This window comes from Hyperolius riggenbachi, chromosome 9, assembly GCF_040937935.1.
Source record: "Hyperolius riggenbachi isolate aHypRig1 chromosome 9, aHypRig1.pri, whole genome shotgun sequence".
Classification (NCBI taxonomy): Eukaryota; Metazoa; Chordata; class Amphibia; order Anura; family Hyperoliidae; genus Hyperolius; species Hyperolius riggenbachi.
Genome location: NC_090654.1, coordinates 108511894 through 108535074, shown reverse-complemented (window position 1 = coordinate 108535074; position 23181 = coordinate 108511894). Strand labels below are relative to the sequence as shown.

The window sequence follows — 23181 nt, the reverse complement described above, 5'->3', positions numbered from 1 at the left end:
TGCTAAGAAAAAAGAATGAAAGATTTTAGTTTCACTTCAAAGTAACACTTTTGATCTGGTTTAGCAGCCTTGCAAAAAGCATCAGGCTTTAGTCTGATACAAATACTGTTGACATAACTACAATTATTGCACAACCAAAGAAATTCTGTGAATGACCATCTTTGATAGCAAAATATATTTTTTTTTAATCTGTTGTTCACCTTTTAAAGTCCTGCTTTTTTTTTTTTTTTACATACATGCAATTAACATAACATTTAACATTATGTAATTTTACATGAAAGAAGTTTGTAAAAAAAATGTTGCAGTTTTTGAAAAATAAAAATCAAAACCGCTGCTGCAGTAATTTATGCATCCTTAGCGACTGACAGCTTGCTGCTCACACCCAGTCAGCTTGATGCTCACTCTCTAGTTACGTGACCACGTAGGTGGAGAGAGAGCTATGCTAATGAAAGTCGATGGAGGCAAATCCACAGGAGCAATTGTAATTACAGAAATCACAATTGTGGGTCCTGTGGCAAAAGATAGAAACACTGCAAAATTGCTTTGAAATTGCTGTATAAAATTGATTTTGCAGTGATTTCTCTACTTCAGTGCTGTCCAACTGCAAGTGCAGGGGCATGGCAAGAACCAAGATTTTTACTGAAGGGGCGGGGCCAAGTGCAAACAAGAGGTGGGCCTGTGAGAGGAGGGAGACTGACACAAAAAACAGGGCGGGGCAAGCGAGAGCCAGTTGAACAGCACTGTATTACCTGAACCACCACAAACAAAATTTAGAATTGCTAGAAATACCGGTAGTCGCTACAAAAACTGCCGGATTCTGAAATCGCTGAACAAACAGCTAGCATAAAACGCTGAGTGATTGCAATCTGTAGTGGGTGTCCATCCATAAATATATGTACTTGGAGGTTACCAGTAAGAAATAGATCTGAATTGCTGGTAATTTTGCAAAAAGGAAAATAAATACTCAGTAGAACCTTAGTCACCAGACACTTTTTTTTTCCTTATCAATCATTATTCACAGACAACACCCAGGCTTGATTATAACATACCGGATATACAACACCCAGACTTGATTATTCATACTTCTCTGTTAGATTTCTGCTGGCTTGTCAAACAAAGGCAGGCAGGCAGCCAACCATAAAAAAGAGTGCTTGAGCTATTCTTGCAAAAGGCACCTGCCCTAAAAAATGACTTTGTACCCCAATGGCAACAGTAAATTTCATAAAGACTGATAACTGTATACATTAAAGTGGACCTGCACAGGACAGAAGGAAAACATTGAGAAATGCCCTCTTTTATGTATCTAGAGAGTTTAGGGCCTTATTCAACTACCCTGCGATTTGCGATCGCAAAACGCAAGGTATATTAAACTGATGGAAACTGCAGCAGCAATTTCCATTAGTGCGATCCGATTGCGATGCGATTTTGATCAAAACACAATCGTTTTCCTGCCGCGTTTTGGATGCCATTGAGCTTTACTTTACTGAGTAATCGCATGGTGGAAATTAAAATGTGATCGCAATCGTGATCGCGATCGCATTTCATAGTGGAAAAGAGCCCTTGGCCTGTTTATTTACCCCTCATTTGTCTCTAATCACAATTTGTAATCTCAATCCTCCCCTGGGTCACATGACGGCCATGGCAGAGATGGCAGATAAGCTCATTTGAAAGCACAGGATGTTAACAATATGTCTGTTTACATGAATCAGGAAGTAGAAATAATGCAGATTTATTTTAGGATTTGTATCAGCTGTTACAAAGATTTTTTTGTTTTGTTTAATAAAAGTCTTTATGCCGTTGTGTATCTTTTAGAGCAGAGAGGACGTTCTGAGTTCAGATCCGCTTTAAAAGGCATTTTATTGTCAAATTTAAAAATATCACCTAGGAGAAAACTCAGGAGAAAAAGTTAATTGCATATGGGCCATAGAGTGAGTTGCAGTTAGGTCCATGAATATTTGGACAAGACCACTTTTTTCTAATTTTGGTTCTGCACATTGCTCCAATGATGTTTAAATGAAACAATTCAGATACAGTTAAAGTGCAAACTTTCAGCTTTAATCCAGTCGGGTGAACAAAACCCATGTTTGCATAAAAATGTGAGGCAACAAAAGTGTGTATGTACATATATATATATATATATATATATATATATATATATATATATATATATATATATATATATATATATATATATATATATATATATATATATATATATATATATATATATACATATTTTTTACACAATCCCGTTGTTGCAGGGGCTCAAAAGTAATTAGACAATTGACTCAAAGGCTATTTCATAGGAAGGTGTGGGGGAGTCTGTTAAAAGGCCTGGAGTTGATTTGAGGTGTGGTGCTTGCATGTGGAAGATTTTGCTGTGAACAGACAACATGAGGTCAAAGGAGTTCTCCACGCAGGTGAAAAAAGCCATCTGAGAAATTGCTACAATATTACGAGTGGCAAAATCTACAGTTTGATACATCCTGAAAAAGAAAGCAAGCACTGGTGAACTCAGCAACGCAAAAAGACCTGGATGTGCACGGTAGACAACAGTGGTGGATTATCGCAGAATCATTTCATGGTGAAGAGAAACACCTTCACAACAGTCAGCCAAGTGAACAACACTCTCCAGGGGATAGGCATATCAATGTCCCAAGTTTATCATAAAGAGAAACCTCAAAATGAACTTCCGCACACTCATGCAAATCCTCATGCGAATCAATTTACAAAAATCATGCAGCAATCAATGCTGTCCCTACAGCTAAGTTAAAAGCTGGGATGTTCGTTACAAGAATAAAGTATCTTGCGTAGTCACATATATCGTGTAGAGGTAGCCCAGTGACGTATGTGTCCTAACTCTGGCCCTGTAACATGCATAGCACAAACATGCACGCATTCAGCGCATCAAAACCTATCTAAGGAATAGGAGCACATAACCTTAACGTCCTCCCTGGGACAGATAGTGCATGTAACTAATCCTGCAAGGGAGCTGCTAGTACCTACATATGTACCATGCAAACAAACCAGCAAGCTGTGTGTTAAGATCACTAATAGGGGAAGAGGGAGAGCACTAAATAAAATCCTAGCGACAAAGGATCAAATACAATTTAAAAAACACAAAATCCAGGCTCCTCACCTTGAGCTAGGACATTTAAACACTTGTAGATTAAATGGGGAGGTGCTGGAAGGGGCGTGGCAAGCAAAACATTAAGGGGCTGTTTCCACTACACACAGATTGCATGCAGAAAAACTGACTCCAATGAATGCCTATGGGCCTGTTTCCACTAAACGCAATTTTTCTGATGCAGATTTTCCCATAGGCATTCATTGGAGTCAGTTTTTCTGCATCCATTCTGTGTCCAATCTGCTTGTAGTGGAAACAGGCCCCGAAATGAACTTTCGCACACTCACGGGAATCCATTAACAAAAATCATGCAGCAATCAATGCTGTCCCTACAGCTAAGTTAAAAGCTTGGATCTTTGTTACAAGAATAAAGTCTCTACAAGTGTTTAAATGTCCTAGCTCAAGGTGATGAGCCTGGATTTTGTGTTTTTTTTTTTTTTTGTTTTTTTTTTTTATATTATAAAGAGAAGACTGCATGAAAGTAAATGTAGATGGTGCACTGTAAGTTGCAAGGCACTCTTATATAGCGCTGACATATTACGAAGCACTGTACAGAGTGTATTGTCTTGTCACTAACTGTCCCTCAGAGGAGCTCACAATCTAGTCCCTACCATAGTCATATATGTCAATATTGTATAGCGCATGTATCATAGTCTAGGGCCAATTAATTTTGTGTGTGCATGGCTGCCAGTGAGGCTGGGACACAGTGTTTATTGATAATGTGACCCAGGACAGAATTAGCCAAATTAATTCTCAGGTTTTCAGAGACATACTGTCAGCTCAAATCCAGCTAAATGCAGTCAAATTGATTGGGCTGCATTTCATGATACAGAATGACAGTGATTGGAAACATACAGCCAAATCAACCCAGGAGTTTATTAAAGCTAAGAAGTGGAAAATTCTTGAATGGCCAAGTCGGTCACCTGATCTAAACCCGTATTGAGCATTCATTTCACTTGTTGAAGTCTAAACTTTGGACAGAAAACAGCTGAACAACTGAAAGTTGCTGCAGTAATGGCCTGGCAGAGCATTAAGAAGGAGGAAACTCCGCACCTAGTGATGTCTATGAATTCAAGTCTTCAGGCTGTCATTGCCAGCAAATGGTTTGCAACCAAGTATTAGAAATGAAAATGTTATTTGCATTCATTTAATTTGTCAAATTTACTTTTGAGCCCTTGAAATGAGGGGTTGTGTTAAAAAATTACTTTCATTGCCTCACATTTTTATGCAATTGTTTTGTTCACCCCACTGAATTAAAGCTGAAAGTCTTTGCTTGAGCTTCATCTGAGTTGTTTCAATTAAAATTAATTGTAGTAATGTACAGAAGCAAAATTGGAAAACCAGTATCTGTCCAAATAGTTATGGACCTAACTGTATATGTCTTTCCTTGTCTGCTGTGCAAGAGTTTAGTTCAGCTGTAAGTGAATAAAATCTGAAATAAAGCATACAAAACTTTTTTCAGCTGTAATTTTTTCATCTTCTATTGTGGAAAAGGATCTTTTTGTTTCAAAAGATTTTTCCCTATCGGAATTTAGCTTATGCACGAATATTCTCAGTTATAATACATCTGAGGGTTAAGCCTATTTTAAAATAAACTGACCTGAAAATAATTGTGTATGTAATATTAATGGAAAATAGAACTTTCTGATGTTTTAATTTTAAGTTTAAGGACTAAATTTCTAAGATTAAACTTTTTCTTTTTTTTTAAGTTTGGTAAAAGCAAAGAAAATTTGCCGCAATCTAAGATTTAATTCTAAAGGGCAGCTATCTCAGCGTGACTTAACTTATGCTTCATTGAGCAGCAAAACAAGAGAAATAATAGGCCATACATTTACAGCTCTATCTAGTGAGCAGTGTTTCCTCAGCCAAATAAAATATGTTTTAGCTTCTGTTTACTTTTCAGGGGCACTGTGACTGTGTTTGACTGCTGTTTGACCATGTCATTCACATAAATACGAGCACTACTTGTTTTAACTATTGTAATAAGGAGGAAAAAAAAGTAAGAAAAGTGGACAAGTTATAAGTAGAACAGTACAGTATGCTTCAGTGCTAAGGAGGGCTCTCCAACCCTAAAAACCTCCCATATACTCACAAGGTCCTCTTGATGCTCTAGCAATCATGTACATTTTTGCTTTCAGATGGAGTGTATATTTATTTGTAGTTTTTTTTTCTTTTAAGTATTGAAGCATGTTTAGTAGATCAGTTGGAAGTGAGAGTAGGTGATCAGAGTCCCCCCCCCCCCCCCTCCCCAGATAAAGCAAATCTGTAGAGGGAAGGCTCTGGATCCTAAAGAACCTTCCCAGTCTTTCCCACGGTGCCCTGGTTCCAATGCTGTCACTCCCGATTCAATTTGGCGCCCTCGTAAGGCATCAGGAGTACTTGTGCCCCCTAACGCTTCTGAAGACTGGCAGCTCCGTAGTGCACACTGTAATGCACATGCGCAGTACGGAGACACTATTTGGGAGTGCTCAGGAACACAAGTGCTCCCAAAGCCTTCTGAGGGCTCACAGAGGTGTGTTCGATTAGTTATTCGAATAGCTCTAATGGGGGCGACAGCCATGAAACAGGAAGGCTCTGAAGCAAACAAAAATTGCTATTTTTACCTTATAGTTCACTTCAGTACTCTCAGTAGATGTAAACCTCCGCATCCCCGAGCCAAAACAAGGGCTTTAGACCCCCCAAATCCCCGGGGGGCAATCCGGACAGTGCTTCCTGAAAGAGGCAGAGCTTTCTGCTGTAGCTCTGCCTCTATTGATCGCTGCTGATTGCCGCCTCTCCCTGCCCCTCCCAGTCTTCCTTCACAGAGAGGGGCAGGGAGAGGTGAAGATCCTCACGGCGATTGACGTCAGTAGAGGCAGAGCTGCAGCTTAAAGCTCTGCCTCCCCGGGCAGCAAAATCCACGACCAAGAAAGTTGTGGATCTTTGCCCTGGGATTTGGGGGGTCTAAAGCCCTTGTTTTGGCTTGGGGATGCGGCGGTTTACATCTACTGAGACTACTGAAGCGAACTACCAGGTAAAAATAGCTATTTTTGTTCACTTCAGAGTCTCTTTAAAAGGACCACTGTCGCAAAATCTTAAAATTTAAAATATGTATAGACACATACAAATAAGAAGTACGTTTCTTCCAGAGTAAAATGAGCCATAAATTACTTTTCTTATGTTGCTGTCACTTACAGTAAGTAGTAGAAATCTGAAATTACTGACAGGTTTTGGGCTCGTCCATCTCTCCATGGGGGATTCTCAGCATAGCCTTTATTTTTTTTTTATAAAGACACTCCCTGAAAAAAATTAATGCTGGCCAGCCTCCCTGCTTACCTTACACTTTTTTGGCAATTGGATGGAGCAACTGCCATTTACTAAATGCTTTTGAAAATAAAGAAATCCATTAGAAACCCCCATGAGGAGATGGGCTAGTCCAAAACCTGTCAGTTCTGTCAGATTTCTACCACTTACTGTAAGTGCCAGCAACATGGGAGAAAAGTAATTTATGGCTCATTTTACTCTGCGAGAAATGCACTTCTTATCTGTGTGTGTTTACATGTATTATAAGTTTTACGATTTTCACGACAGTGGTCCTTTAAGATACTGAGAAAGGGCGGAGGAAAGGGGTTATCACTCAGTTCTCTCCAAAAGTTATTTTTTTATTATGTACTTTTTCCACTGATCATGTATACTTCATGGTCCTTTTAGAATGAAAATATGGAATACTCTTTCTCATGCAGAACCTTTGAAAGCCTCAGTCCCAAACTGATGGATACATTGGTGGGGACAGTTTATCTACCGCATTTACTTATTCATTTTTTATAAGGGGTTATCAACACTTACTAAACAGAACAGGTAACTTTCCGAACTTGAAATATTTTTCAGTCTCTGGAGTCCACTTACAGAGAATACTGTAATTACTGGGCTTATGCAGCAGTTTAACAATTAATTGTTAAATTACTATAATTGAGCAGGGCTATTTCTGAAACGTATGTTTCTCTTCTCCAGTATTTACCTGTCCTTTGAAGAGAACGCTGCATTTCAGAGATAACCTCTTCAGTCTGACAGCTGCTGCACTTTTAATGCCCTGGACCAGTTTTTTTCTTTTTTAATAGGACCTACTGTAATATATAATCACTTGTGTTGTATAGATAAAAGGGATCCACAAATTAAGTTTAAATGTACAATCATGTGACCTATTCTAGAGTGGAAAGCAAGGCTCCTTCCTTCACTCTTTAACAACACAGTTGTGTGGTGCTTGTCAATCCAGTACAGTTTACAGTAGTAGGACAGGTGAGAGATACCCTGGTCATTCCTACCTCAGAAAAAGGAGGCTGAGTGACAGCTTGTAGCATCTCCCACCTTGCCCAGAGGCCACTTCTAGGTGTCCACCTCCAGATCAGAGGGGTACTGCAGGACATCCAGGCGCAGGTTATGTGACCTCTTGAAAAAGCTTTAACCACTTAATGATAAGCAGACTTATAAAAAAGTCCTGCTAGAGCCTCTTAACGGTTTCAGGATGTTTTTATAAATCAAACAGTGCTGCTGCCGCTGTGCACGTGCGTTCCCGCGAGCGCGCACGTGAGATTAGTGGGAAAAAAAAACATAGAAAAAATACACCTTTATTTCCAAATAATAGATTGTCACCATACTTTGTACTAGAGGCATAATTAAAATCTTGTGATAACCAGGAAAAATAGGCAGATAATATGTGTGGGTTTTATGTACAGTAGCAGTGCTTATATTAAAAATTATAAGGGATGAAATTGGAGAAATAGTGAATGTTTTAATTTTTTTCCTTGTTTTTCCCTTTAAAATGCATAGAAAATAAAGTAATTACTGAAAACAAATATCAACCCCAAATAGGTGCAAAGGATGCTGGGGGATTGATGTCATACCTCCACCCCCCATTTCCATGTCATGTGATCTAATCCAGGCAGGCAGACAGACATTTGAAATATGAATTATAGCAAACAGTCAGGATAACACAGGCTGCAGCAGTTCTTCTGTCTCCTCTCCTTATGGCCCATACTCACGGACAACTTTTTGGCCTGTCGCCAGCCCACGTGAGCGTGTGCGCGACAGGCCGGCGACAGCTCCTCGCCAGGTCCCTCCGCATTCACACGGCGGAGGGACCTGGCAACTGATGCGGCGGAAGCTGTCGCTGTTGCGCCTCCCCCCGCCGGAAGCCCAATGCATTACTTATCTTGTTGCTGTCGCTAGTCCGCGTACTCACGCGGACTAGCGACAGTTGCGGCGGCGACTGTCACCAGGCGATTGAGCGGTTCAATCGCCCGGCGACATCAGCGACGAGCGACAGTTCGGGGTGCGCGCCCGTGCAACGCCGCATACTCACGGGCGACCTGTCGCTGCAACACGTGCGCGCCGTGTGTTGCGGCGACATTTGTAGCCCGTGAGTATGGGCCATTACACACTGTGAAAAGATAGAGCCAAGAGCAGAGGAGGAAACCAGGATGGAGAGGAGGACACAATGCTGAGCGGGTACTTAAGCAATGCTTCAGCATGAGGATGAAGCAGGAAGTGCTACTACAGATTTAAATGTGAGTCTTTTCTATCCACTGCGAAATACTAGATGTAAACTTTATATGTTCAACTTAACTGTACACAGTGCATAGACTACATATAAGTATTTCCATTCAAACCTTTCTTTTGGCTGGGAGTGCTCTTTAAAGAGACTCCGTAACAAAAATTGCATCCTGTTTTTTATCATCCTACAAGTTCCAAAAGCTATTCTAATGTGGTCTGGCTTACTGCAGCACGTTCTACTATCACCATCTCTGTAATAAATCAACTTATCTCTCTCTTGTCAGACTTGTCAGCCTGTGTCTGGAAGGCTGCCAAGTTCTTCAGTGTTGTGGTTCTGTGATGCATCTCCCCCCTCGAGGCCCCTCTCTGCACACTGCCTGTGTATTATTTAGATTAGGGCAGCTTCTCTCTTATCTTTTACAAGCTGGATAAATCCTCCTCTGAGCTGGCTGGGCTTTCACATACTGAGGCATTACATACAGGCAGAGCTGTCTGCACTCTGCAGGAAGAAACAGCTTGACACTTCAGTGGAAGATAGCTGCAGGGGGAAAGAAACACACAAATGATCTCTTGAGATTCAAAAGGAAGGGTGTATACAGCCTGCTTGTGTATGGATGTATTTTCTATGTGTGGACATACTGTACATCAACCTACTTCCTGTTTTGGTGGCCATTTTGTTTGTTTATAAACAAACTTTTTAAAACTGTTTTCAACCAATTTTTAATGCGGCGAGGAGCGGCGAAATTGTAACAGAGGGTAATAGGAGATGTCCCCTAACGCACTGGTATGTTTACTATGTGCGATTTTAACAATACAGATTCTCTTTAAAGCAAACTGGAATTGGGAAAAAAAAACATTGGATAATTGTATGTGTAGTTCTAATGGTAAATAGAACCAGGACTATGGAGTAGGTACAAAATCATCCAACTCCTTAGTTTATGAAACCCACAACTCTAAGTACCCAAAATTGCTCTGACTCCTAATTTAAGGACGACAGGCTCATCCTCCTCTTTGCTGCCCATTAGTACAGTGAATGTGTGTGTGTGTGTGTGTGTGTGTGTGTGTGTGCGCGTGTGTATAAATATATATATATATATATATATATATATATATATATATATATATATATATGTGTGTATGTGTATGTGTATATGTATGTATATATATGTGTGTATGTGTTTGTCTTTTTATTTATTTGAAAACTGGAAGCCCGCTTTTATTGGGCACCCCCAGTCATACCTACCTTCCTTCAGGGGTAAATGGGTGAAAAGGTCCAGTTATGCCCTACTACCTATTTACCATGGAGAGTTAAAAAAAAATGCCAGAGGAAAATATTTGATTAAATATGCATGGTATATATGAACTATTAAAAATACACAGCATATTAAGATTAACTAAAATCAATGAAAAATTATACTGATCATCTTGTGTACTCTTTCATCTGTTCTGTTTTTTGTTTTTTTGCACTTTTCTTCTACCTCTGTTAATCCTCCTTTTGTGTTCTTCTTTTCAACTTCTACTGTCTTGCTTACAGCAACCAGCCTGTCCATCTGTGCCCCATCCAAACCCAGCAGCAAGAAGGAGCCCCGTCAGCTAGATTGTCAGCGATCCACCCCAGGATTGCTTTACATCTCAGAAACAAATGATTTTATGTGCCTTCTGTGACATGCTTGATGATCATAATAACAGTTTGTAATAAGTATTCATTTAATGTAATGTTTATTTTTCTTCTGTCACAGGCACGGCACAGCATCCTTACATTGCGCAATCTTCTCGAGCACGTCTTTTCCAGCTCAGGTCTGAAGTGGCAGCATCGTGACGTCAGAGCCACAATGCTTTTAAAACAGGTAAAACATAGCAATTATTTTGTATTCTACTGTTTTTACACTTTTGTATTATCAGTACAGGGGCTTACACTGAGGGCATATTTCCCTCTGAATGTCAGATAGAAGTATATTTGACCTTTTTTCAGCCTGTTGCAGCTTTGTTTAGGTGTGTACATTTACAGCTTAGTGTGTAAGTGTTATGCTGAGAATACACCATAGGTTTTTTCGGCAGCTAGATGGCTCGATAGATAATTTCCGACAGGTTCGATTTTATTTTGATCGTTTTCTGATTGATATTGTCATAGAAATGAATGGAAATTGATGAGAAAAGTGATGGAAAAAATAATCTGAAAGTAAATCTGCCAAAAAAACCCTCATTGTGTATTTCCACCATTAGTGTGTGTACTTCTCAGTGTATTTAAACAAATGCAAAATGAGTCCCCAATCATTAAAGGGATACTGTAGGGGGGTCAGGGGAAAATGAGTTGAACTTACCCGGGGCTTCTAACGGTCCCCCGCAGACATCCTGTGTTGGCGCAGCCACTCACCGATGCTCCGGCCCCGCCTCCGGTTCACTTCTGGAATTTCAGACTGTAAAGTCTGAAAACCACTGCGCCTGCGTTGCCCTGTCCTCGATCCCGCTGATGTCATCAAGAGCGCACAGCGCAGGCCCAGTATGGTCTGTGTCTGCGCAGTACACTCCTGGTGACATCAGCGGGAGCGAGAATACGGGCGTGCAGGCGCAGTGGTTTTCTGACTTTAAAGTCAGAAATTCCAGAAGTGAACTGGACGCGGGGCCGGAGCATCGGTGAGTGGCTGCGCCAACGCAGGATATCTGCGGGGGACCATTAGAAGCCCCGGGTAAGTTCAGCTCATTTTCCCCCGACCCCCCTACAGTATCCCTTTAAGAAAGAGGCACTACAGCGAAAAACTGTAAAATTTAAAATATGTGCAAACATTTACAAATAAGAAGTACATTTTTCCAGAGTAAAATGAGCCATAAATTACTTTTCTCCTATGTTGCTGTCACTTACAGTAGGAAGTAGAAATCTGACAGAAGTGACAGGTTTTGGGCTAGTCCATCTCTTTATAGGGGATTCTCAGGGATATATTTATTTTCAAAAGCACTTAGTGAATGGCCGTTGCTCTGTCCAACTGCCAAAAAACTGTGTAGGGAGCATGGAAGCTGGCCAGCATCATTGTTTAAATCCTTTTTAGGGAATATCTTTATCAAGAATAAAAGCCTTGCTGAGAATCTCCTATGAAGAGATGGACTAGTCTAAAACCTGTCACTTCTGTCAGATTTCTACTGCCTACTGTAACTGACAGCATTGTAGGAGAAAAGTAATTTATGGCTCATTTTACTCTGGAAGAAACCTACTTATTTGTATATGTTTGCACATATTTTACAGTTTACAGTTATTCACTGTAGTGCCCCTTTAAAGCAGTTGACTTGCATTATTGAGTTTTACACTGTTTTTAATATACAGGCCTGTCATCCACAATATGTACAGAATAAGCTCTTAGGCCTCGTTCACATCTAACTAGCGCAGATGGCCGTGCAATCAGAATGCAACACCTTCGATCGCACGTCATGTGCGCCGCTACCCGCCGCACTGCTGATCCCATTAATTACAGTGAACGGGTCAGCTCTGCACTTGCAGGCAGAATGCATGCAGCAGTACGCAAGCGCATCATAGCTGCCTCGCAGCGCATATGATGTGAACGGCAGAAGGGCCGTCTATGCTCTTCTGCCGTTCTTGCGTGTCGCACATAATACACGCTTCCTGATGCCCACGGAAGCGCGTATGATGTGAACGAGGCCTTACACTGAGTTTATGCAGATAGTAAACAAGCTGCAATCTGTTCTGGTCTCTGCTTAAGTAATGTGCTTTGAAGCTATCCCCACTGCTTCTACAGAGTTAAATTGCCTGTCTAAACTCATTACAATATTGCTGTTGAACTGCTGATGACATCCACAAATGCTGAGCTTTATAGGCTGCTCCTTGAACATTTCTGTAATGTAAGCAAAATCAATAATACAAATACTTTGCATTATTGCTTAGAGCCTCATTTTAATGGGAGCCTGAGATGGCTTGAGTCGCTTACCTGGGACTTTCTCTAGCCCCATGAGGTGCCTGGGGTCCCTCGCCGTTCTCCCCAGCAGCTCCGTTCTCTTGGAATCCTTCCTGGTAGACTGGCAGGCCGTACTCTTCTGCGCATGCGTGACTCGGCCATGCGCACACTCCCCTTCCCGCTTCTGTTCCTGGGAGTGCTCTGTGCCTTCCCGGTAGTACGAGAATGTGCCCAGGAGCATGCACAGAAGGCCCATGCACAGAAGCGCACAACTGGCCAGTCTACCGGGAAGGATTCTAAGAGAATGGAGTTGCTGGGGAGAACGGCGAGGGACCTCAGGCACCTCATGGGGCTGGAGGAAGCCGCAGGTAAGTATAAATGCAGCGATTCAAGCCATCTCATGTTCACTTTAAGTTAATTTGGAACAAACATCATATATTTAAAGAGAACTTTTGTAGAAAATAACTTCATGAATAACATTGCTTAATTTTTTTTTTATTTTTTTATTTTTTTTTTTTATTTTTATTTTTTTTTACAATATTCTTTTATAAATGATTCAGTCAGTGTTAGCCCATTGTAAAATCTGACCTCTGATTTACATTTTTAAATGTATCATAATTGGCAGCATCTTTACTGCTGGCAAGTTAAATTACTATGGGGTTTTTTTCACTGCCAGCAGGAACATCAGTTGATCTCCCAGAGTGCTCTTGGGCAGAAGGCTGCATAATGACATAGCCTTGGTGGTAGTACATCACTGAGAGAGTGGGGATACATACAATATATAGTTATAAGAAGCCTTTCTGATGCTTAACTCATTGCAGACCAGGAGCAGAGTTTTTTTTTGTTTTGTTTGTTTTTTTGTATACTTCCTGATCACTGTGATTAGCCCACAGTGGTCAGGGACCAATGAAAACTGCTCCTGACCGAGTTAAAGAACAAGCGACACCCATTATAACCCAGAAATAAAAAACACATATATAAGTAGATAAATTCTACCTCTACTTACATAACAGATGTGTTGTGCTATCCACTTAATGATTCCTGTGAATTTTATAAAGGAAAAGCAGAAAAACCTATTCTAGGCAGTGGCCATCTTGCCAAGCTAATGCTGACATCATATCCTCCCTGACTCTTGTTTTTCCCCCCTCCTTTCTCTTGCTCATTGTGTATTCATTAGCTGCCCTCCTCCCAGAGTCTTTTTTTTAATTTTTTTTATTTTTTTTTTATTTACACGTCCAATCACTGGGTCACCTCAGCCTTGCTTGTAAACACAAGTGATCAGCTTGGAAGAGGAGGGATATATTATAGATAAAAAGAACTCCCAGCATTCAACTTTGCACATAATGTATGTGATAACTCCAAACCATAACAGCAGAAAAAGTTTTGAATGCAGGATTAGCATCTTTATCACTTAATACACTCAGACCAGTTGCTGTTGAAATGTGATTTTTATGGTGACAATACCGCTTTAAGGAGCTCAACTGTCTTTAGACAGCCGGCGGGGATGCGCTACTGCGTCCTGTGCGTAGGCGGCGTTAAAAACTACACTGCATCAGGCTTAGGCAGCCACAAGTGCGGTGTAGTTTTAACTACACATGGTCCGGAACCAGTTTAAACCAGGACAATTAACACAAAAATGCATATCCTGAATATTTTATGTTCTGCTATCTTTACAGGTGTTCTTGGAACAAATAGGTACAGTTACTGGATATTCTTTCAAAGTACATGAGAAATCCAAACTAGATTCCTGTCTTGGAGTCTTAGACATATGGAGGTCCTGGTTATTGTGGCTGAGGACAGTTTTCATTCAAATGGCAGTGTACAAGGTTTTAGTCAGCTGTGTTAACCAACACAAGTCATGCGCTGATCTGTGTTAAGTATCCGATCTTATTGAATCTGTTCAGAAATACAAATTTTCTTTATAAACCTCTTTATTGAACAAAAGCAGAACCGGGTATAGTTGAAGGAATACCGTTCTATCTAGTATCAATCATTAGATAACAGACTTTGCAAGTCAACCATACAGATTTCCATAAAAATGTCTTATGAGGGCCATGCATTAATTGATAGCCATCCGACGTGCCCAAAAGATAGATCCTTCTCTGATAGAAACCTGATCAGACAGGGATCTGTTCTTGCTGCACATTGCAGATAGATATTTCATAGATTTCAGTATAAAAATCTACACTACGAACGGCCTTATTTTATTTTAGGCTATCAACATAATTGATTTCATGGAAGGATTGATGCCGTTGCCACAGATGATAGCTCCATGTTAGAAATTGTATGTAGTCTTGACGATCTTCTTGTAGCAAATGCTGCCCATGTACGTAGGTGTTTACTAAAATATGTGAAAACCTCTTCTATAATGCTTTTTAATTATGCAGGAAACCACAAAGCGCAAACTCTCCATAGGAAAAGCATATATAGGGCTTGATTCACTAGGTGGTTTGTGCCCACACAGCTGAAATAATCCCGCTCACTGCGTGCGCGGGTAATAGTGCGCATTGCTGGCCCTTAAAAGTCGCACCCGATGCAACGAAAATGACGCATCGGGTGCCCGTTAAGCAGCGCTATGATGCCACTTTGGCGGCACCCGATGCGCCATTTTCATCGCATCAGGTGTGACTTTTAAGGGACAGCGGGTGCAACGTTATCGGCTCACCCGGCGGGGCCGAGCGCAAAGTAGGTGTGCGCACACTAGCGGCCAAAAGGGCCTTTTCACACCGGTACTAACACTTAGCGCCGGTTAGTGAATCAAGCCCATAGTGTACTTGTATGATTTTTTTTTTTTTTTTATTCTTATATTCTGTCTTGTTGGGTAATTGCAGACCATAATCTTGATACTGTTAAGATCAGGAATCCTTAGGTGGAATGTTGGCTTTAAGCACTGGGACTTTAGGCACCATTGTAATGTGGGTCTATGCCAATACTTACCCCTTGACATGTTCCAATGCACTTGCCATGCCCGCGTTTAACACTGGTATTTTAATCCCTTGATTTGCTATTACATACTTGGCTGTTTGTTGGTACCTCTCCACAAAAAAGAGGGTTCTAAAATGGCCTCAAAATTAACCTGAAACAAAAGTAATTTAACCTTTATTTCTCTCTATTTTAACAGAAATCAGAGTTTGCTTTATGGCTTTGTAAATAACACAAATTGATAAAAAGAGTATTGACAAAATGCACACAAGCGATTCTTGTAGCTCTCAAAAAGACTTTGCAATGTCAACAGGTAGTTTAGCCCACTATGCGTGAGTACATTTCTCCAGCTGTCACCTTTGAAATGTGCCTTTCTCCAAACTTCATATTGTATTATAATTTATTGGATTTATATAGCACCAATTTATTATGCAGCACCCCTTTCTCTTCCTTGATGTACTCAAGGCTTTTTGAGGGCCACTTCAGAGTTGTCCATAGTTTCTTGGGTGTTTTTAGCTGTCTGTTTTAGGTTGTTGCCCTGTTATAGAATTCATGGCATAGCATTGAAAGATCTTTGAGACAGATCTTTACAATATTTTGCTCTATAATGTCTCTATAGTCTTTTTGCACAGGCTCAAGCATCAAATCCTAACCGAGCCTCCCATGTGTTTTATTACAAATGCTGTTGTGTTTTTTTTGTTGGTTTTTTTAAAGACTGTACCTTTTTTTCACCTTTGTGGATGTAGAGCTGATGTGACTTGCCAAAAAGCTCTAGTTTTGTCACATCTGTCTAAAGGATTTTCTTCCAGGAGCATTTTGTGATGTCATTTTGCATTTTAGCAAATTTCAGTTTGGCTTTTACAGTATGTGTTTTTTATTCAACACTGGTGTCTTCTTGGGTCTTCTTACACTGTGCTCACGCTTAGTCCAAAAGATGGATTCTGCAATAAGCTTTGCACTCTTTGCTTTACTCAATAACTAATTACTGGCATGATAACATCTCAGTGTCATGGTACCAGTTCATCCAGTCATCGGGAAGCATAAAGCACTTGTATGTTTTTAATGAGCTTTAAGGGTTTTAACAAATTTGTCAATTTCTGTACCTTACTTGCCTTGCACCTTAACTGAAGTATTTCCCATCCAAATGCCTAGCCTTAACCACTTGAGGACCGCCCCCAGCCGATGGGCGGCGGCAAAGTCCGGGCCCAAACGACCGCAATACGCCTATCGGCGGGGGCGGCTGCGGGAGTGGCTATGCGGCGATCGCGTCATTCGTGACGCGATCAGCCGCCGGGGACTGGCTCCGCCCACCGTTCGCTGTAACCCGCCGGCCGTTCGGAAGCGCCGGCGGTTTACTAGCACCCGGATCGCCGCTGCACGCATGTATAATAGGCTTTGTAATGTATACAAAGCCTATTATACTGGCTGCCTCCTGCCCTGGTGGTCCCAGTGTCCGAGAGACCACCAGGGCAGGCTGCAGCCACCCTAGTCTGCACCCAAGCACACTGATTCCCCCCCCCCTGCCCCCTGATCGCCCACAGCACCCCTCAGACCCCCCCTGCCCACCCCCCAGACCACTGTTTGCACCCAGTCACCCCCCTAATCACCCATCAATCACTCCCTGTCACTATCTGTCAACGCTATATTTTTTTTAGTCCCTAATCTGCCCCCTACTCCCTCCTGATCACCTCCCCACCCCTCAGATTCTCCCCAGACCCCCCCCCCCCCCCCGTGTACTGTATGCATCTATCCCCCCTGATCACCTGTCAATCACCCGTCAATCACCCCCTGTCACTGCTACCCATCAATCAGCCCCTAACCTGCCCCTTGCGGGTAATCTGATCACCCACCCACACCAATAGATCGCCCGCAGATCCGACATCAGATCACCTCCCAAGTGCAGTGTTTACATCTCTTCTCTCCTCTAAACACCCACTAATTACCCATCAATCACCCCCTATCACCACCTGTCACTGTTACCCATCAGATTAGACCCTAATCTGCCCCTTGCGGGCACCCAATCACCCGCCCACACGCTCAGATTGCCCTCAGACCCCCCCCTTATCAATTCGCCAGTGCAATATTTACATCTGTTATTCCCTGTAATAACCCACTGATCACCTGTCAATCACCTATCAATCACCCCCTGTCACTGCCACCCATCAATCAGCCCCTAACCTGCCCCTTGCGGGCAATCTGATCACCCACCCACACCAATAGATTGCCCGCAGATCCGACATCAGATCACCTCCCAAGTGCAGTGTTTACATCTCTTCTCTCCTCTAAACACCCACTAATTACCCATCAATCACCCCCTATCACCACCTGTCACTGTTACCCATCAGATTAGACCCTAATCTGCCCCTTGCGGGCACCCAATCACCCGCCCACACCCTCAGATTGCCCTCAGACCCCCCCTTATCAATTCGCCAGTGCATTATTTACATCTGTTCTTCCCTGTAATAACCCACTGATCACCTGTCAATCACCTATCAATCACCCCCTGTCACTGCCACCCATCAATCACCCCCTGTCACTGCCACCCATCAATCAGCCCCTAACCTGCCCCTTGCGGGCAATCTGATCACCCACCCACACCAATAGATCGCCCGCAGATCCGACATCAGATCACCTCCCAAGTGCAGTGTTTACATCTCTTCTCTCCTCTAAACACCCACTAATTACCCATCAATCACCCCCTATCACCACCTGTCACTGTTACCCATCAGATTAGACCCTAATCTGCCCCTTGCGGGCACCCAATCACCCGCTCACACCTCAGAACGCCCTCAGACCCCAGCCCTGATCACCTCGCTAGTGCATTGCTTGCATCTATTTCCCCCCTCTAATCACACCTTGAGACACCCATCAATCACCTCCTGTCACCCCCTAGCACACCTACCCATCAGATCAGGCCCTAATTTGTCCCGTGTGGGCTCCTGATCACTCGGCCAAACCCTCAGATCCCCCTCAGACCCCCTTCCGATCACCTCCCCAGTGCATTGATTGCATCTATTTTCCCCTCTAACCGCCCCCTGAGACACCCATCAATCACCTCCTGTCACCCCCCTAGCACTCCTATCCATCAGATCAAGCCCAAAACATCCTGTCATCTAAGAGGCCACCCTGCTTATGACCAGTTACACAAAATTTGCCCCCTCATAGACCACCTGTCATCAAAATTTGCAGATGCTTATAGAAATATATATATTATATATATTTTGAGAAATTTGGTTTCCAGACTACTCACAGTTTTGGGCCCGTAAAATGCCAGGGCAGTATAGGAACCCCACAAGTGACCCCATTTTAGAAAGAAGACACCCCAAGGTATTCTGTTAGGTGTATGATGAGTTCATAGAAGATTTTTTTTGTCAAAAGTTAGCGGAAATTGGATTTTTATTGTTTTTTTCACAAAGTGTCATTTTTCACTAACTTGTGACAAAAAATAAAATCTTCTATGAACTCACCATACCCCTAACGGAATACCTTGGGGTGTCTTCTTTCTAAAATGGAGTCACTTGTGGGGTTCCTATACTGCCCTGGCATTTTAGGGGCCCTAAACCGTGAGGAGTAGTCTAGAAAACAAATGCCTCAAAATGACCTGTGAATAGGACGTTGGGCCCCTTAGCGCACCTAGGCTGCAAAAAAGTGTCACACATGTGGTATCGCCATACTCAGGAGAAGTAGTATAATGTGTTTTGTGGTGTATTTTTACACATACCCATGCTGGGTGGGAGAAATCTCTCTGTAAATGGACAATTGTGTGTAAAAAAAAATCAAAAATGTGTCATTTACAGAGATATTTCTCCCACCCAGCATGGTTATATGTAAAAATACACCACAAAACACATTATACTACTTCTTCTGAGTACGGCGATACCACATGTGTGACACTTTTTTGCAGCCTAACTGTGCTAAGGGGCCCAAAGTCCAATGAGTACCTTTAGGATTTCACAGGTCATTTTGAGACATTTGGGTTCAAGACTACTCCTCACGGTTTAGGGCCCCTAAAATGCCAGGGCAGTATAGGAACCCCACAAGTGACCCCATTTTAGAAAGAAGACACCCCAAGGTATTCTGTTAGGTGTATGATGAGTTCATAGAAGATTTTATTTTTGTCACAAGTTAGCGGAAATTGATATGTATTGTTTTTTTTTCACAAAGTGTCATTTTCCGCTAACTTGTGACAAAAAAAAAAATCTTCTATGAACTCACCATACTCCTAACAGAATACCTTGGGGTGTCTTCTTTCTAAAATGGGGTCACTTGTGGGGTTCCTATACTGCCCTGGCATTTTAGGGGCCCTAAATCGTGAGCAGTAGTCTAGAATCCAAATGCCTCAAAATGACCTGTGAATTAGGCCCCTTAGCGCACCTAGGCTGCAAAAAAGTGTCACACATGTGGTATCGCCATACTCAGGATAAGTAGTATAATGTGTTTTGTGGTGTATTTTTACACATACCCATGCTGGGTGGGAGAAATCTCTCTGTAAATGGACAATTGTGTGTAAAAAAAAAATCAAACAATTGTCATTTACAGAGATATTTCTCCCACCCAGCATGGGTATGTGTAAAAATACACCCCAAAACACATTATACTACTTCTCCTGAGTACGGCAATACCACATGTGAAAAAAAACATTTAAAATCAATTTCCGCTAACTTGTGACAAAAAAAAAAATCTTCTATGAACTCACCATCCTCCTAACGGAATACCTTGGGGTGTCTTCTTTCTAAAATGGGGTAATTTGTGGGGTTCCTATACTGTCCTGGCATTTTAGGGGCCCTAAACCGTGAGGAGTAGTCTTGAAACGAAATTTCTCAAAATGACCTGTGAAATCCTAAAGGTACTCATTGAACTTTGGGCCCCTTAGCGCAGTTAGGGTGCAAAAAAGTGCCACACATGTGGTATCGCCGTACTCAGGAGAAGTAGTATAATGTGTTTTGGGGTGTATTTTTCCACATACCCATGCTGAGTGGGAAAAAGATCTCTGTAAATGGACAATTGTGTGTAAAAAAAATAAAACAATTGTCATTTACGGAGATATTTCTCCCACCCAGCATGGGTATGTGTAAAAATACACTCCAAAACACATTATACTACTTCTCCTGAGTACGGCAATACCACATGTGTGGCACTTTTTTGCAGCCTAACTGCGCTAAGGGGCCCAAAGTCCAATGAGCATCTTTAGGCTTTACAGGGGTGCTTACAATTAGGCACCCCCCAAAATGCCAGGACAGTGAACACACCCCACAAATGACCCCATTTTGGAAAGTAGACACTTCAAGCTATTCAGAGAGGAGCATAGTGAGTCCGTGGCAGATTTAATTTTTTTTTGTCGCAAGTTAGAAGAAATGGAAACTTTTTTTTTTTTTGTTGTTGTCACAAAGTGTCATTTTCCGCTAACTTGTGACAAAAAATAAAATCTTCTATAAACTCACCATGCCTCTCACTGAATACTTTGGGATGTCTTCTTTCCAAAATGGGGTCATTTGGGGGGTATTTGTACTATCCTGGAATTTTAGCCCCTCATGAAACCTGACAGGTGCGCAGAAAAGTCAGAGATGCTTGAAAATGGGAAAATTCACTTTTGGCACCATAGTTTGTAAACGCTATAACTTTTACCCAATCCAATAAATATACACTGAATGGTTTTTTTTTATCAAAGACATGTAGCAGAAAGAATTTCGCGCTCAAATGTATAGGAAATTTTACTTTATTTGAAAAATGTCAGCACAGCAAGTTAAAAAAGTCATTTTTTTGCCAAAATTCATGTCTTTTTTGATGAATATAATAAAAACTAAAACTCGCAGCAGCAATCAAATAGCAGCAAAAGAAAGCTGTATTAGTGACAAGAAAAGGAGGTAAAATTCCTTTAGGTGGTAGGTTGTATGACCGAGCAATAAACCGTGAAAGCTGCAGTGGTCTGAATGGAGAAAAAGGCTCTGGTCCTTAAGGGGCGAAAAGACTGTGGTCCTTAAAGGGAACCTTAACTGAGAATGATATGGATGTTTCCTGTTAAACAATACCAGTTGCCTGGCAGTCCAGCTGATCTCTGTGGCTGCAATAGTGGCTGAATCACACCCTGAAACAAGCATGCAGCTAATTCAGTCTGACTTCAGTCAGAGCACCTGATCTGCATGCTTGTTCAGGGGCTGTGGCTAAAAGTATTAGAGACACAGGATCAGCAGGCGATTCAGGCAACTGGTATTATTTTAAAAGGAAAAATCCATATCCTTCTCAGTTTAGGTTCCCTTTAAGTGGTTAAAGGGAACCTGCAATGGGGATACAAAGATGAAATATATATACCTGGGGCTTCCTACGACCTATGATATTATAATTGGGATGATGTCTTTTTTATATTTATCCAGGAGAAAGACTAAAAAAACTTTAGGTCCCTTTTGATGTGATCCACTTCACTTCAAAACAACTCACTTCATTTGTAGAAAGGACTATGATATAAACATAAAGCACAAAGTCTTGTAGATCTTGTGATACAAAAATATCCAAAATCTTTATTGACACAATTACAAAATTCTTAAAGGAGGTCTCTGCAGGATGCTCCTCATTTGCATGAATAATCACAGGAATTTCAATAATTTGTAAAAAAAAAAGGCTTTCAGCAATAAATCAATTGGCCAATAGGTGTGAAAGGTCCCTAAGATGCAAGGTCTTGATTACTCACTCATAAGTCAGTTTACAACCTGTAATCTAAACCATTGCAAATCGATCAGTCTAAAGCCATGTACACACATCTGACTTAAGTCTGGTGAGGTGGTGGATAACGACTGCCTCAGCCAATAGTCGAGCGTGTACGCGGCAGCAGGCGACCCCTAACTCAGGAGCGAACCGCCAGGCAGATCTACTCACCCCAGCAACACCAATCCCATTGTTTGCACCGTCTTCTCTGCCTGCCACGTAACGTTGCGCACACGACGCTCGCCCTCCTGCATAGCAACACAGCGTGTCACCAGCTACACAGCTGACATGCATGCGGGCAGCACGGTGGCGTAGTGGTTAGCGCTCTCGCCTTGCAGCGCTGGGTCCCTGGTTCAAATCCCAGCCAGGTCAGCATCTGCAAGGAGTTTGTATGTTCTCCCCGTGTCTGCATGGGTTTCCTCCAGGCACTCCGGTTTCCTCCCACACCCCAAAAACATACGGATAGGTTAGTTGGCTCCCCCCTAAATTGGCCCTAGACTGCAACACATACACTACACAATACATACATAGACATAGGACTATGGTAGGGAATTAGATTGTGAGCTCTTCTGAGGGACAGTTAGTGACAAGACGATATACTCTGTACAGCGCTGCGGAAGATGTTGGCGCTATATAAATACTAAATAATAAAAATAATAATCAAGGTTCCCCTTAAAACTGCTGTGCTCTGTCTTCTGCTGGTGCTACATTTAACTTAGTTTAACAGATCACTATGAGGTGGCATAGCCCTACTTTCAACGCACAACAGTGAGCGGATCGATCAGAAACAGGTGGCATAGCCCTACTTTCAACGCGCAGCGCTGAGCGGATCGATCAGAAACAGCTTTATCAGTCTGCCGACAGCACGTGCACATGTGCTACTGACGGCTGAACGTCCGCCCTGTGGGAGGGTCTGGCGGACCTGTCGTTGGAGAAAGCATGGCGTGTGTACGCGCCTTTACAAATATTGTTCAATTTTACAACTGTATCTACAACTGAGGG

The 23181-nt window shown here is 42.0% G+C and overlaps 1 protein-coding gene across 3 annotated transcripts in view; it reads left to right on the top strand.

Moving 5' to 3' along the window:
• FUT8 (fucosyltransferase 8) overlaps positions 1 to 23181 on the top strand; it is a 207295-nt gene that overhangs the window by 72969 nt on the left and 111145 nt on the right. For all 3 annotated transcript variants that reach the window (XM_068253287.1, XM_068253286.1, XM_068253289.1), the window contains exon 3: positions 10396 to 10503. The gene's annotated coding sequence lies outside the window, so the exon portion shown is untranslated. The remainder of the gene's footprint in view (positions 1 to 10395; positions 10504 to 23181) is intronic.